General features: G+C 42.8%; 1 protein-coding gene across 1 annotated transcript in view; it reads right to left on the bottom strand.

Annotated features, from left to right (window-relative positions):
- The window catches only part of LOC104988850 (disintegrin and metalloproteinase domain-containing protein 20-like), a 9,257-nt gene extending 7,967 nt beyond the window's left edge, over positions 1-1,290 (bottom strand). Inside the window, exon 1 of the mRNA XM_010840309.1 lies at positions 1,218-1,290. The gene's annotated coding sequence lies outside the window, so the exon portion shown is untranslated. The remainder of the gene's footprint in view (positions 1-1,217) is intronic.
- Between the last annotated feature and the right edge of the window lie 4,579 nt (positions 1,291-5,869).

Below are 5,869 nucleotides of genomic sequence, written 5' to 3'. Positions count from 1 at the left end.
CAGGCTTCTCTGTCCATGGGATTTCCCAGGCAAGAATACTGGAGTGGGTTGCCATTGTCTAGTCCAGGGGATCTTCCTGAACAGGGATTGAACCTGTATCCTCTTTCATCTCCTGCATTAGTAGGTGGATTCTTTACCCCTGAGCCACCTGGGAAGCCTGAGATGCCTGATACTTCGGTCAAAATGATGAAATAATGAACTGATACTTTCTTCAACACTTTGTTTTTAATACATTGAGCTTTTTTGCCTGCATATAGTGATATTGTTTAACTTGCTAGTTTTCTAAATTTTCTTTTCTGCCTGGATATAGTAATGTTGTTTCTTAACATGCTAGTTTTCTAAATTTTCTCTTCAGCACCTAGGACCCTCAGCTTAGCAATCTACTGTCTTTATCTCCACAAGTAGTTATTATTGAATTGAAAGGATGGTACTTTAAACCATAAAGCCACAACATTTTTATTTTGTGTATGTTTAATACAGAATTTGATACCTCTGTCCTTTATTGTTGCAGTGAGTTGGTGGGGGACTTAACTTTTTAGATTGAGTTATTTTTTTTTTTTTTTTACTATTTAAGTAACCTGAGATCCTGGGGTATTAGGGTACTTTTCTTGTAGGAAGAGGAGCATATTTAACAAAATATCAAGGCTCCATAATGAAGGAAGATCCTTAAATGGAATCCTTAAATGGGATCTATTGTGAGGAGAATCCTTGCAATTTTCACCTCTACATTCTATGTATGGGAATACATGGGATGAGAATGATGATAGTCATTATATAGTCCTAGTCAGGGACTCTAGGGACACTGCTCACGAGGGAGTATAACACTTTCACTAGTAATGTGGTACAGTGCCATATACTAGCACACACACTTCAACCTAGACTGCTACATGTTATCTCGTAGATTCCTTTTTTCATCTTTTCCACAGCTTCATCAAATTCAGTCATCTCAGTATCATAATTATCACAGCCTCCTCCCTTTCATTTACAGCCCAATTCAGTATTTTCCAAATTGCAAAAATGCATTTTTATACTATTTTTAAACTCTTAATCAAGTGGAATAGAGCAGAATGGGACATAATATAGGTCATAGATACCCCTCTAGTTTTGAAAAATTCACAAGGAATCATGTTGTGGTTGTAAGGATGTGTGTTTCTGAATTCACGTGTGCACAAATTCTAGCACTTTTCCCTTCACAGTTAAATTCTTGAAACACTTACCACAGGTAGAATTAATGGTACCATGGTATTTTCTAGTTATGACTTTGTGATACTTTGTGCCACCAAGGTCTGTGAACATGGAAACATCACATGACAAAGAACAATGAAAATCTCTCCTCTTTCATCTCTTCCTTCTTTATGTTCCAGATTGAAGTGCTTAGCAACAAGGCTCCTCAAGTTCTAAAGACCATGGCAATTGGATAAAGGCCTTCCACATTCTGGCTTTGCCTTCTCCATCATACTCTAATTACTCCTCAATATGAATAATCCTGAGTATAGTCCTTATTCCCATCCCATGTATTCCCTCCCTTAGTATAAGTGTTTAGTGTTTTTTATTCATACTTTAGTGCTTTTATTCATACTGTGTCCCTCATCTCAGATTATTTTCTCAGCACAAAACCTCATAATGAAACAGTTGAATTGCTTCAAGTTCCAGAAATAAGTTTGATCTGGTTTAAACCATTGTTCAAGGATTGAGGCTTCAGTAACCATCTATGACTTTCACTCTAAGGTCAAGGATAACTTAGAGACATTTCGCATGTGTAAATAAGTGTGCCTCATCCATTACAAGAACTGTTGTCAGTAAAGAAGTGGCACAAAGAGATTACAAAGAAGAGCGAGATGAAGAAAGTAGAGTGTGGGTGGTGATGCTAGCATCGTAGTGGCATAAGTTGTTCCTATTTTCTCTCCGCTTCATTTTACAGTTAATTTACCACCCTTGTATTAGCAAGACTGTTGATGCCAGGAGGGAGTTTGGGAAACAGTCATCATTTGTGCATCAGAAAATAAACAAGAGCTTGTTAAGGCCTTGAATTCCTTGGAATTGGATTAATAGTACCCACGGGGCTTCCCAGGAAGCTCAGTGGTAAAGAACCCGTCTGCCAATGCAGGAGATTTGGGTTCGATCCCAGGGTCAGAAGATACACTGGAGGGGGAAATGGCAACCCATGCCAGTATTCTTGCTGGAAAATCCTGTGGCCAGAGGACAGTGGCGGGCTACTGTACATGGGTTCACAAAGAGTCAGACATGACTAAACAACTGAGCACACACACATGGTCTTTTCTAGCTGTAGCCCTGCCATTGGAGAAGGCACTGGCGACCCACTCCAGTGCTCTTGCCTGGACAATCCCATGGCCGGAGGAGCCTGGAAGGCTGCAGTCCATGGGGTCGCTAAGAGTTGGGCATGACTGAGCGACTTGACTTTCACTTTTCACTTTCATGCATTGGAGAAGGAAATGGCAACCGACTCCAGTGTTGTTGCCTGGAGAATCCCAGGGATGGGGGAGCCTGGTGGGCTGCCGTCTATGGGGTCAGACACGACTGAAGTGACTAGGCATAGCATAGCATGTATGTGAACGCTAAGTTGCTTTAGGGTCTGACTCTCTGTGACCCTATGGACTGTAGCCGGCCATCAAGTCCCTCTGTCCATGGATTCTTCAGGCAAGAATATTGGAGTGGTTGCCATACCCTTCTCCAGAGGATCTTCCCATGTGTCTTATGTCTGCTGAATTGGTAGGTGGGTTCTTTACTGCTAGCACCACCTGGGTAGACCAAAGCTAGAGGTAGTAACAGAATTCCAGCAGAGTTATTTACAATCATGAAAGATGATGCTATTAAAATGCTGCACTCAATATGTCAGCAACTTAGGAAAACTCAGCAGTGGCCACAGGACGGGAAATGGTCAGTTTTCAGTCCAGTCTTAAAGAAGGGCAATGCCAAAGAATGTTCAAACTACAGTACAGTTGCCCTCATTTCACATCTGAGGCAAGGTAATTCTCAAATCCTGCTGTGTCCTGCAGGGCTTCAGAGCCCTCACCAAAGTCACCCACTAGCCTCAGCCCAGGCCTTGGGGCAGCAGTGAACCTCTCTCCCATTCTGCTCTCTGCAACCTAATAGCAGTGGCAGTGTGCTGGGTCGCAGTGTGTGGGACCTAGTGTCCCACTTTGGGTGGCCTGAGGAGCCTGAGAGCCAGCTGGGTTGGGCGCCTGGCTTCTTTAGAGATGACAGCTGGGTGGAGCCTGGGGACCCGGCCCTGAGGGAGCTGCCAACTGACTTCTGTCTCCTCTTAGCCAGGACCAGGACTTTGGAGGGTAAAAGTTGTACCTTGGCACCTTGCCCTTTCTTGTCAAGTCGGAGAACAACATTCATTTAGTAGAGATTTACAGAAACATCGTCACCTGACCATGACCTGACCTCAAGAACAAAGGATCTAAACCAGGAGATTTGCAACAACTAACCTCATCCCTCCCTCACCTTTTTTGCTTTTCAAAGGGCTTTGATGAGAGCTTTCAGTAATTTGGGGGTTCTTAGAGCGTGAGCCACTCATCTGTTTACATGGCCCTGCAGTAAACCTTTCTGTCTTCCAAACTGCAGTGTTTTAGCATAGTTTGGCCTCACTGTGTGTTGACACTTGGACTTGCATTGTTCAGTAACACAGGGAGAAGCATGCAATGAAGTTAATTCTACTGTTTCATCCGGCAGAAAGTGGCTTTTTAAAAAGTTCTGAGCGAATCACCCCATCATGTAGAGGTCCTGGCCAAAAGAGACATCGACTGAGGGCAAAGAGAACAAGAAATGGAAACAAGGAATTTCTGTCATCCGAATACACATACACAGGATCTAATTTATATATCCTTGTATATATTATAAATTAAGCAGCATTATCATTTTTTCCTCCTTGCTTTTCTCTCTTACCTTGAGATATGGCAAATGGGTGTTGGTGAACTTTATGATTTGGTACTAGGAAACAGACTATCAAAGTGAGATTATAAGTGACTTAGAAAAGGAATGAACAGTACTCAAAGATAGAGCCAACAGGCAGATGGGATATTTGATATTTCTTTTTGAAGCCACCTTCCTTCCTCTTGGAACTGCCAGGTGGGTTCCTACCTGGAAGTGACCCCTGTCTACAGCTCTTCCACTTACTTTTTGGTTTTCCAGTTTGCTGACTACAGATTTTGGGGCGTCTCATCTCCATACTCTGGTGACCAATTCTGAGCTCTGTCATCAAGGGATGCGTGAAATGGAGAGCAGGAAGTGTAACTTCCTGTGGGAAACCAGTGAGCCAAGTTCTGAGGAGAGCTGCTGTTTCACTTCACTCTGAAGGTAGGCCTACCTCAAAAATAAAAGAAAGTTCAGGTATTCCACTTACTGTCTCTGTGTCAAGAGTACCATTCATTTCTTTTCTGGTTCACTCATATTTGTATCACCTCTTGGTTCTGTGTCTCAGGGGGACCCAGCTTTATGATTATGGTCTAGAGTCCTTTCAGACTCAAGCTTAGAGTCTCTTTCTCTAGCCCTTAGTGTGAACTTTGTACTCAACCAATTCCCGGTGTTAAATCTTCCTTTTTAATGTAGTGGAGGAGTTTTCCTAGTTTGCAGTGGAAGCCAGGCTGATGCAAATAAATTATTTTAATATCACTCCAAATTATAATTACTTCTTTGTGATTGTTTCGAGGAAACATAATTTTATGTTGTTTATTACCCTAGTCAAATAATTACTGGAAATCTCAGTAGGAATCAGTTCAGTTCTGTCGCTCAGTCGTGTCTGACTGCTTGCAACTCCGTGAATCAACCACTCCAGACTCACATCATCACCAACTCCCAGAGTTGACTTAAAGTCATGTCCATCAAGTCGGTGATGCCATCCAGCCATCTCATCCTCTGTCGTCCCCTTCTCCTCCTGCCCCCAATACCTTCCAGCGTCAGAGTCTTTTCCAATGAGTCAGCTCTCCCATGAGGTGGCCAAAGTATTGGAAATTCAGCTTTAGCATCAGTCCTTCCAAAGAACACCCAGGACTGATCTCCTTCAGAACGGACTGGTTGGATCTCCTTGCAGTCCAAGGGACTCTCAAGAGTCTTCTCCAACACCACAGTACAAAAGCATCAACTCTTCGGCGCTTAGCATTCTTCACAGTCCAAACCTCACATCCATACATGACCACTGGAAAAACCATAGCCTTGACTAGATGGACCTTTTTTGGCAAAGTAATATCTCTGCTTTTCAATATGCTATCTAGGTTGGTCATAACTTTCCTTCCAAGGAGTAATAGTCTTTTTATTTCATGGCTGCAGTCACCATCCGCAGTGATTTTGGAGCCCCCCAAAATAAAGCCTGACACTGTCTCCACTGTTTCCCCATCTATTTGCCATGAAGTGATGGGACCAGATGCCATGATCTTCGTTTTCTGAATGTTGAGCTTTGAGCCCACTTTTTCACTCTCCTCTTTCACTTTCATCAAGAGGCTTTTTAGTGCCTCTTCACTTTCTGCCATAAGGGTGGTGTCATCTGCATATCTGTGGTTATTGATATTTCTCAAAGCAATCTTGATTCCAGCTTGTGCTTCTTCCAGCCCAGCATTTCTCATGATATTCTCTGCATAGAAGTTAAATAAGCAGGTGACAGTATACAGCCTTGATGTACTCCTTTTCCTATTTGGAACCAGTCTGTTGTTCCATGTCCAGTTCTAACTGTTGCTTCCTGACCTGCATATAGGTTTCTCAAGAGGCAGGTCAGGTGGTCTGGTATTCCCATCTCTTGAAGAATTTTCCACAGTTTATTGTGGTCCACACCATCAAAGGCTTTGGCATAGTCAAGAAAGCAGAAATCGATGTTTTTCTGGAACTCTTTTGCTTTTTCCATGATCCAGCA

The sequence above is a fragment of the Bison bison genome, unplaced genomic scaffold, assembly GCF_000754665.1.
Source record: "Bison bison bison isolate TAMUID 2011002044 unplaced genomic scaffold, Bison_UMD1.0 scf7180017864143, whole genome shotgun sequence".
NCBI lineage: Eukaryota > Metazoa > Chordata > Mammalia > Artiodactyla > Bovidae > Bison > Bison bison.
Note: the sequence above shows the minus strand (reverse complement) of the source record. Positions and strands in the feature narration are given on the sequence as shown.